The sequence below is a fragment of the Trichechus manatus genome, unplaced genomic scaffold, assembly GCF_000243295.1.
Source record: "Trichechus manatus latirostris isolate Lorelei unplaced genomic scaffold, TriManLat1.0 scaffold00353, whole genome shotgun sequence".
In the NCBI taxonomy this organism is placed as follows: domain Eukaryota; kingdom Metazoa; phylum Chordata; class Mammalia; order Sirenia; family Trichechidae; genus Trichechus; species Trichechus manatus.
The window spans coordinates 233,165-244,330 of NW_004444289.1; the positions used below are offsets into that span (position 1 = coordinate 233,165).

The following is an 11,166-nucleotide window of genomic DNA, read 5'->3' on the forward strand; positions in this document are numbered from 1 at the left end:
CTTGTCCCCTTCTGCCTTCTGGCCCTTGTCACTGGGCTCCTGTACTTCGTTAGTCTCATTTGGTTTTTTCATCAGTGAGCACAATATTTTTCACCTCCTGCTCCAACTGGCAGGGTCAGTCACTCAGATATGGTATGGCAGGGCAGGTCTAGCTGAAAAAGAGTTACTGGGACGGGTTCTTTGTGGCACTTACTACAGCCACCAGATCGGGTTGGTAATCAGTGCAGGGCAGGTTCCAGTAAGCTGTGCCTGTGCTGCTTGGTAGTGTGATGTCAAGTGCATGGTGCAGGCAGGCAGGATGCAGCGGGGAGATTGTTATGTGTGGAGCTAAGATGGATATGGGAGAGAGGAGAGATGAACAGGAGCCAAAAACAAACAAGAATGTTAGGGGAGCTTGCCGTTGGAGTGGAGAGATGAGAGACTATGAAATGGAGAAAAACAGAAAGGGGAAGAGGAAGAAAAGAAAAGAATGAATAAACAAAAATCGGAAAGGTTAAAGATTGACAAAGTTCCCAGAGATCCCACCAGTGCAGCCACGAGGTCTGGGGAAGTCGCTCTCAGGTGTTGCAGTACAGCCTGGCTAGAGGGCGCAGAGGTACACGACACCAGGTATTCAGGGAACAGAAAGAGAAGGAAGATATAGAGAGACAAGAAACTGAGCTATGAAGAAAGACAAAAAGGGAAAAAGAGGGAAAAGGAAAAAAACAAACAAAAAGAACAAGAAAGGCCCTAAAAACACAGAAAAAAAAAAACAATGAAAAAAGAACTGCCCTCAGGGATCCCTCTGCACGTCCGTGCAAGCCAAGGTGGAGTCTCCTTGCCACCCAGCCCCACCTGGCCAGAAAGGTCTCCCAACTCAAGAAAAGGAAAAGAAAACAGAAAAACAATTCAAAACAAACAAATAAACAAAATCCCTGGGATCCCACCAGCGTGGAAGCCCAGACCAGGAAGCAGCTCCACACTCAAATGGAGCTCCGGCCCCTCAGGAAGAAGCAAAGATGGCACATGGAGCCAGGTACTTGAGCGAAAGGAGGGAGAGGTGGCGAGAGGCAAGGAAGAAATCAAAAGAAGCAGAAAAAAAAAAAGTAACACTAGCAGCCAACAAATGGCTCTCAGAGAGCCAGCTAGTGCAGGCTGGTGTTTCTCGGACAAGAAACTGTGTCCGCGGGAAGCAGAGGGGACCGACTGTGGGTGAAGAAGGGTACGGAGTGGGAAAGCATATATCACAAATTTCTTGAGCTCTGCAGCCCCTCAGGAAGAAGTAAAGATGGCGCACGGAGCCAGGTACTTGAGCAAAAGGAGGGAGAGGTGGCGAGAGGCAAGGAAGAAATCAAAAGAAGCAGAAAAAAAAAAGCAACACTAGCAGCCAACAAATGGCACTCAGAGAGCCGCCTGTTTGGGTGTGTGGTATCCAAGCAGCCAGTGTTTTCCGGTCAAGAGACTTTTTGTTTTTCTTGAGCTGCTCTCAGATTCTTTGTCTTTGGTTGTAGTAAGTGTGGTTACGATATTTCTTGGTGATTTTCTTTTGGGATCTATCCTATATGGGATTTGCTGAGCTTCTTGTATGGTCAGCTTTTCATATTTCTTGATATTGGAGAAGTTTTCTTAAACAATTCTTCAATGATCCTCTCTGTGTTTTCTGTTTTCTCCACCTGTTCTGGAGCTCTGATCACTCTCAATTTTTTTTGCTTTTGATTGTACCCCACATAATTCTAAGGGTTTCTTCATTTTTCTTCTTTCTTTTATCTGATTTTTTGTCAAAGTTGTATACAAGTATTTGTCTTCTATTTCACTGATCCTGTCTTCCATCATTTCAAACCTGCTTCTCAGCCCTTCTATGACACTGTCCATTTATGAAAGCTTGTTGTTTATCTTTTGGATTTCTAATTGTTGTTTTTGTATGATTTCTAGTTGTGAATTTATTTTAGCATTTTGTTCCTGCATTATTTTCCTGAGTTCTTCCATTTTTTGGTCTGTAGTTTCCATGAATTTGTCTATTTTTTCCTCATTTTTGTCTGCTGTTTGCTTCATGTCTTAGATAGCTCTAAATATTAGAGATTTGAAATCCCTATCAGTTAGTTCTAGTGCCTTTTCTTCTACTGGAAAATCACCTGGTGTTTTATTTTGGAAGCCTACTGGATCCATCCTGTCCTGTTTTTGTATATGTTTTGATATTGTCTGCTGTCTTTGGGACATTCAGTATTTGTTTTCCTCATTTACTGTTTGTAGATTTCTTTATTTCATCCTGCTTTTTTGTTTTATTTGGTTATGTCTGAGCAGGTGGTCTGTGCGTACTTTGTTGTTTGCTCTTCTGTGGGCAACATACTTTTCACCTCCTTCTCCACTGGGCAGGGTCAGTCACTCAGGTGTTGTAGACCAGGGAAGGTCCAGCTGAAGGGGAGTTGCTGGGATGGGTCATTTGTGGCACATATTAGGGCCATCAGGGTGGGCCAGGAATCAGTGCAGTGCAGCTTCCAGTAGGCCATACCTGTGCTGCTTGTAAGAGTGATGTTCAGCACACAGTGCAGGTAGGCAGGAAGGAGGGGGAAGATTGTGATGTGTGGAGCTAATATGGGTATGGGAAAGAGGAGAGAGAGGAACATGAGCCAAAAACATACAATCAAACAAACAAACAAAAAAGGCTGCTAAGGGAGCTTGCTGTTGACGTGGAGATGAGAGACTGAGAAATGGAGAAAAACAAAAAGGAAAAGAAAAAAAGTTAAAATAAATAAAAATTAGAAAAAAAGCCCAGGTATCCCACAATTGTGGCTGCAAGGACTGGAGATGTTGCTCCCAGTCCGTGAAGTATGGCCTGACCAGAAGGGGTAGAGGTGTCACACAGCACCAGGTATTCAGGAGACAGAAAGAGAAGGTAAGTATAGAGAGATGAGAAAGTGAGAAATGAAGAAAGACAAAAAGGGAGACAGAGAGAAGAAAATTAACAAAAAACCAAGAAAACAAAAACAAAAAATAACAAAACTAAAAAACAAGAAAAAAGAAATGCCCCCAGGGATGCCACTGCACATGTGTGCAGAGTAAAAGAGCAGCTCCCAAGCTGCTCAGTATCGCCCAGCTAGAAGGGGCTCCCAAGCTGAGAAAAGAAAAAGAAAATAAGCAAACATACAAATCAAAACAGAACAAATCAGAACAAACAAACAAACCAAAAGCCCCAGGAGTCCTACCAGTGTGACAGCACAGGCTGGGAAGCAGTTTCACAGCTGAGCGGTGTTTTGCAGTCTTTCAGGAAGAAGCAAAGACGGTACAAGGAGCCAAGTATTTTAGAGAAAGGACGGGGAGATGGTGAGAGGTAAGGAAGAAATCCAAAGAAGTAGAAAAAAGCAACACCAGTAGCCAACAAACGACACTCAGGGGGCCGACCATTGTGGGCTGGTGGAATCCAAGTGGCAGCGGGGTGAAGCTGGTGCTTCCAGGCCAAGAGACCGTGGCTGCAGGAAGCAGAGGAGGCCAAGTGAGGGTGAAGGGGGATAGGGGAGGGGGAAAGCATATATTTCTGGTTACCAGTTGTTCTGTCTCCTGCTGGAAGCTCTGTGAAGCTGCTTTCTTGTACCCTCTGTTCGCCAATCTCCAGTAGGAATCCAAGATGGCAGATCTGTGTTTTTTTTTAGCTGATAGCGTACCTCTGCATGTATTTCTCCTTGCTCTCAGTTCTCTGGTCAGTTTCTTATTCCATTCCGTGCTTGGCTGAATTCTTTATCTCTTCATTTGATGCTTAGGGTTTCAGGATTCACATGTGTCTCTGTTTGACTTAGTTTTTTGGATCTTTGCTGTGGAGGGATGGCATGGTGCTTCTGTCTATAGCACCATGTTGCCTGGAAGTGTGTTTCAGTATTCTTAATACAAACTTGTCCTTCATTTCTTACAGCAGTTAATGTTACATGGTAAAATGAAAGCAGCCTTTGGAAAGGATAAAAACAATTTAAATTGCTAGTGTGGTTAATAAGTTCTGAGTATTTACTTCCACACGAAGAAGTAGTCTTCTTTTTAATATGGATTTTTCTTTGAGAATTTCTAGAATGCTTTATTTATATTTAGACATGTATTCTAATTTATTCTGTAGAATATTTTCTTTATATTGTACACATGCTAAGAATAGTGACTTTATTTTATGTGCCTTTGGTCATATCCTATTCCAAAATGGTAAATAGTTATTTAATTCCTAAGTATCACTTTTCCATATATTTTTGATTAGTGGGAAATTCTGGCAGTAATAGCCTCTCTATATTAATCTCTTGCAAAATGAACTGGATTATATCTGTATAATTAATTGCCACAATTATGTTGACGTGTAAACCTCAAATTACCTCATCTGTTGGTAGTATCGTTCAAACACCGACTGAGAATTCAGATATAGACCTCTCTGAATACGAAGCCAATTCTTTATAGATGAAGTAATATGATCTATAGGTGCTTGTACTATGAAATGAATTACTTAATTAGAAGCTCAATATTGAAATACCCATCTGATATATCTCACAAACGTGGTAGCATATCCAAAAGTGTTCTGGTGTATGTATAGGGTTTAAGAGTTATATAAAAAGGCTTGGTCAATTCTTGCTTCTGTAAAATCTCTCAAAAAGTTGCCTATGTTTCACTGAAAAATTTTCTAATTTACAAGTTATCTTTCCAGTATGGGAAAAGTAAACAGCTCTTAAACATCTCCTCCCCAATCATTACTCCCAATTACTAGAAAAGGACATCATGATTGATAAAGTGGAAGGTCAGTGAAGGAAAGGGAGGCCATTAGTGAGATGGATAACACAGTGGACAAAACAATAGACTCAAATATAACAACGATCATGAAGATGTATAGGGTTCTGTCATATATAAGGTCACCATGAGTTGAAGTCAACTTGATGGCAACTAACAACAACAACAATCACTACTACAGTGATCAAAGAAGATCTTGAATCCTCCTTTATTCATTCAACAAGCTGGACATTTTAGTAGATGTTAGGAAATTGAAGATGGTAGAGATAAAATCTCAGCCTTTGATGAATTTTCCAGACATTCTTACCTTCTGTGTCTGTTTGCTGTACAAATTAGGTATTGAAATTGCTTCTATAATCCACTGAAAACATGAAAATACTTCATAGCCCCTTTGTATACTAAATTTACATTTTATTTAGGTCTAATTTATTCTAGCCTTGAATGTCAATTTAATGTTCTTATGTTTGATCATAAAATCTCAGTAAGCAGTAACCAGACCTATGAATTAGTCTTAGTTTAAGCATAAAATCTATGTCAGTGAGATGTTCTTTGATGATGGTGACAGTAATATAAACTATCCCAAATAATTGATAAAAGTAAAAATATTATGAATCCATTTCTGCACACTTTACATCCTTCAAAAACAAGCAGCAGTAGATCAGACTGTTGTTGCATTAAGTCAAATTAAGTAATTTAGAATTTTATCACCCATCTCTTACTGTCATTGAAAAAGCTAAATAAATAATTCTTGAACCATGTATAAGCCAGGAACCAAGATAGACACGTTCACATTTATTGTCATTTTTAGTCCCCACAACAGTACTAAGAGGTAAGCATTATTCTACATATGTTGCAAATGAGAAAATTAGGGGTTCAATAAATTAAATGGTTTGTCCAGATACACTTGATTTGCCATTCAAAGAGGTAAGTTTGAACCCACACTATTAGTAAATTGCCTTCTCATTTACACTACTGGATGGTTAGTAAGTAGTGTGGTGATGCGAGAAAGCTGAATAACATATCTCATTTACTTATTGTCACACAGTCATATACATCTAATGAATTCTAATTCATTTAACTGATATTTCTTTAAATATTTGTGACAGTAAGAAATACGTATAAATTCCTTATTAATTAACTGCAAACATCTAGTTAGAATAAGAGACAATTGATAAAAAAAAATAGAACGCATATCAAAGTGGAGAAGAACCTGACAAGAGAGCTTGAAAGAGTTATCCGTACAGTATGTAATGGCAAACTGAATGGAATAAAATTTGGTCAGATGAATGGACACGATGGAAGAACACAAACTGATAGAAGAAAAACCCAGCAGATTTGCTTCTAAAAAGAAAAGAAAGCTGAAGACAGAATAATTTGGTATGACAGAATTTTTCTGAGTTACAGTTCACATTTAAATTATGAAGCTAGAAATGAGTATTATAGTTTAATAAAAGAAAATGAAACAACTAGGCTACCGTCCCTAATTCATTAGTCATTCAAATGACTATTCGAAAGTCGTTATTCTAACCTCAGATTCTCTACCTTCAAAAACTACCTTCAACTTCTCATGTCTCTTGTTTTTTCCTAGTAATTCCACTCCTGTCCCACAGCTTCCGCATGGCTTATTTAACATTTTTGTTCTGTAACGTGTAGATGAGTGGATTCAGCATGGGAGTAACAACATTAGAGCACAGACACCAACTTGTCGACAGAGAAAGTGGAGACAGGCAAAGCATAAATGAAAATACAAGGTCCAAAAAAGAATGTTATGACCCTGGATGGGAGGCACAGGTAGACAGGACCTTTTGTCTTCCCTCCTTGGATCGAATCTTGAGCAGGATAGTAGTATAGGAAGAAATCAGAACCACAAAGGAGCTGGTAGAGATCAGCCCACTGTTAGACACCATTAGTAATTCAATGACAAAACTGTCTGCACAGGCAAGTTTGATGGCAGGAGGAACATCACAAAAGAAGTTGTCCACCTGGTTTGGCCCACAAAAGGGCAGATGGATAGTGAGAGTTGTCTGAACAATGGAGTGCATAAATCCCCCCGTCCAGGAAGCAGCTACCAAAAAACAGCATAACCTTTGATTCATGTCAGCAGTGTAGTGCATGGGGTGACAAATTACAACATAGCGATCATAGGCCATCACCAAGAGCAGGAAATCTCAGCTGCCCCTACAAAATGGAGGAAGAAGAGCTGCACTATGCATTGATCATAGGTAATGAGCTTTTCATTTTCAAGGAAGTTAGCCAGAAGCTTAGGAGTAGTTACAGTTGAATAACAGAGGTCCAGGAAAGAGAGACTGCCCAGAAGGATATACATAGGTGATGAATTCAGGCAGTTATCAGAGGGCATTGTGAGCATGATGAGGACGTTGCCCACCCATGTGGACACATAGAAGAAGAGAAATAATACAAAGAGCGCTGGTTCTATAACTGGTATCTGGGAGAAGCCTGCTAGGACAAATTCTCTGCAACTTCTGTTTGGTTTTCATCTATTTGACCTGGCTTCCCTTAAGTTAAAAAAAAATAATAAAGTAAAATAAACAATGTGGAATTAGTAACATTAGAAAGGAATGATATATTTCACATCAAATTCAAGAATCTGCTCATTGCAAAAGACATAGATTTTCTCCAGGATACATGCTGATTGATTAGCTAGAAGAAATTATTTTATCGTTTGCTGATATGAATGCATATACTTTCCAGTCAGCTCCAATCTTGAGTCAATGATGAAGTGGGCTAAAATGCTTTGGAGCATGAAGCCACCTGGTCCTTTGACTTGATCCATCTCGTTCTTCCATCAATCAGTATTTTCTTGCTCTCTCCTCCACATTTAGTCTTAAGAAATATGCTACCTTTCCCCAAGATATTAATACTTAAAATATAAAAATCTTTAGGGGAAAAAAAAAAAAACTTGAAGCGAGAATTTAAGGAGAAATTTTAAGATCCCGTAAAACAGACTTTAGGGTGCGTAGAGGCTTTATTTGGGAAAGAAAATCACATTATGTAGATAGTTTGATTGCTATGATAACCATGTGTCTTTACTTCCCGATCAAGTTAACTTGGGTGGGGCTCACCCTTGTGCAAAAGCCTGGAGGAAGGATCACATTTCACGTCAGGCTTATGGCTATTTCATTGACCCCTACCTAAGGTTCCTGACTGCCTGTCCAATTTATTATTGTCTGTATAATATGCTTGTCATCTTAAATCATTCTGTGGGCATATAGGCACAGATTATACTTTTCATGATCCAAACAGAATCATAAAATAGCTCCTTATGCATTTGAATGACTCCCCCTTTTAACTACCCTACCAAATTGAGTAAAAAAGAATTGTTTCTCCAAAATAAAAATTAGTCATTCTTTTGTGTGTGTGTGTGTATGTCTGTGCGGCGTGTATTTTATCCATCTCTGTCTAAGCAATGACTGGAAGGTGCTACCGTGTAAGATGAAATAGGTGATAGTTTATTGAGAACTCTGGGGGCTTGTGAGAGCTGCTATTGAGTCATATCCCATGGGCAAGTTCTGTCACACACAGAACAACATTTTGAGGAATTAAGACATACTTCGTAATTTAAAGTTTAGAATAATTTAAAGTGGAGAATTTTCTTTATCTTATACTTTCTGCCTCCTCTAAATTCATGAACTGTATACTTTCATTTGACCAAATCAGTAAAAATAAAATTTTTTTTAAAAAGTAAATTTTAAAGAAAAATTAACGTAAATAAAACAGAATAAAATATATATACTCCTTATTCAAGGCTATTATGTAACTGTAAGTATTTCATTTGTAATATGCTTGTTCATAACTGAAAATATCAGGAAATTGTATGAAGAAAATACCTTAAAATTTAATATTATTTTATTAAAATGAGTTACAAAGAGCTCCATTAACATGGAAATGGTTACATAATAAAGAAAAAAGATAACAAGTTATATTTAAAATATAGTAAATCTATAAACACAGGAAATTAAACTATGTAAGAAACTAGACTAATGGTAAAAACTGAAATATTTATAAGTGTTGGTGTTGACTATTGGGACGTTCTTCTTATTGATAATTTTCAATTTTCTATAATGAACTCAAATTGTATTTATGATAAACACATTAACTTTCTGTGAATTTGCGTGAATCTATGCATACCCACAGGTTTTATGACTTACCTTTTTTTTTTTACTTTTTTTGTACTTCAGGTGAAGGCTTACAAAACATAGTTTCTCATGAGACAGTAGTACACATATTGTTTTATGACATTGGTTAACAACCCCACAACATGTCAACCCTGTCCCTTCTTGATCTTTTTTTTGTTGTTGTGAAAATATACATAGCCAAAGATACACCATTTCAAAAATTTCTACATGCACAGTTCCAATTTTGCTGCTATAATCATTTTAGATGAAGGCTTACAGAACAAAATAGTTTCTCATTTAATAGTTAGTACACATGTTGTCCTATGACAATGGTTAATAACCTCACAACAGATCAACACTATCCTTACTCAACTTTGGGTTCCCTATCACCAGCTTTCCTATCCCCTTCTGCCTTCTAGAACCATGTCCCTGGATTGTTATGCCTCATTAGTCCCATTTGGTTTTATGGGGCTGTCCACTCCCTGGCTGAACGGTGAACCTTAGAATTGACTTCACCACTGAGCTAAAAGGGTGTCTGCGGGCCATACTCTCAGGGTTTCTCCAGGCTCCTTTAGGCCAGTAAATCTCGTCTTTTTTTTTTTTTTTTGTGAGTTAGAATTTTGTTCTACATCCTTCTCCAGCTCTGTCCAGAGCTCTCTGTTGTGATCCCGGTCAAGAAGTCAGTGGTGGTAGCCGGGTACCATCTAGCTGTACTGGACTCTGTCCGGTGGAGGCCTTGGTAGCTGTGGTCCATTAGTCTTTTGGACTAATCTTTCCCTTGTATCTTGTTCTCTTCATTCACCCTTGCTCCCTAAGGGATGAGACCAGTGGAGTATCTTAGATGGCTGCTCACAGGCTTTTAAGACCCCAGACACTACTCACCAAGGTAGAATGTAGAGCATTGTCTTTATAAGCTGTGTCATGCCAATTGAGCTAATTGTGACGCACAGCCCTCCACCCAGCAATTCAGTCCCTCAGGGAGTTTGGATGTGTCTATGGGGCTTCCATGACCTTTCCTTGCGCAAGTTGTGCTGGTTTCCCCTGTATTGTATACTGTCTCAACCCTCACCCAAGATACCACTTATCGATTGCCTATTTAGTATCCCCCACACACACACACACACACCTCGGATCCCTGGTAACCAACAAAGTTTGTTACATTTCGTGTGTGAACTTTTTCATGGGTTTTTACAATAGAGGTCTCATACAATATTTGTCCTTTTGTGATTGACTTATTTCAATCAGCAGAGTGTCCTCCAGTTTCATCCATGTTATGAGATGCTTTACAGATTCATCATTGTTCTTTCTTGTTGCATAATACTCCATTGTGTGTATGTAGCATAGTTTGTTTATCTATTCATCTGTTGGTGGGCATCTAGGTTGTTTCCATCGTTTTGCTATTGTGAACAATGCTGCCATGAACATAGGTGTGCATATGTCCATTCGAGTGACGACTCTTATTTCTCTAGGATATATTCTTAGGAGTGGGATTGCTGAGGAAGCACCATATCATTTTCCAAAATGGTTGTATCATTTTGCATTCACACTACCTGTGCATAAGGGTTCCTATATCCCCGAAGCCCCTCCAACATTTGTTATTTCCAGTGTTTTTGATTCCTGCCAGTAATGCTGGGGTGAGATGGTAGCTCATTGTGGTTTTAATTTTCATTTCTCTAATGGCTAGTGACCGTGAGCATTTCCTCATGTGTCTTTTGGCCACTTGAATGTCTTCTTTGGTGAAGTGTCTGTTCATTTCCTTTGCCCATTTTTTAAGTAGATTATTTGTCTTTTTGTTGTAGGGGTGTTGGATTTTCTTGAAGATTATAGAGATTAGACTTTTGCCTGACTTGTACTGTCCAAAAAATTTTTCCAGTCTGTAGATTCTCTTTTTACTCTTTTGGTGAAGTCTTTTGAAGACCATAGGTGTTTGATTTTTAGAAGATCCCAGTAATCTAGCTTATCTTTTGGGGTTTGTTTGTTAATGGTCATGGTTTGTATCCTGTTAATGCTGTGTATTAAGGCCTGTAGTGTTGGTCCTATTTTTTCTTCTATGAACTTTATACTTCTAGGCTTTATATTCAGGTCTTTCATCCATTTTGAATTAGTTTTTGTATACGGCATAATGTATGGGTCTGTTTCATTTTTTTGCAGGTGGAGATGCAGTTTGCCAGCACCATTTGTTAAAAAGACTGTCTTTTCCCCATTTGATGGACTTATGGCCCTTGTCGAAGATCAGGTGACCTTAGGTGGATGGATTTACATCTGGGTTCTCAATTCTGTTCCATTGGTCAATGTATCTGTC

At 38.7% G+C, this 11,166-nt stretch overlaps 1 pseudogene; it reads right to left on the reverse strand.

The window, feature by feature from the left end:
• Positions 1-6,293: 6,293 nt before the first annotated feature.
• LOC105756987 (olfactory receptor 4Q2-like) overlaps positions 6,294-11,166 on the reverse strand; it is a 16,357-nt pseudogene continuing 11,484 nt past the window's right edge.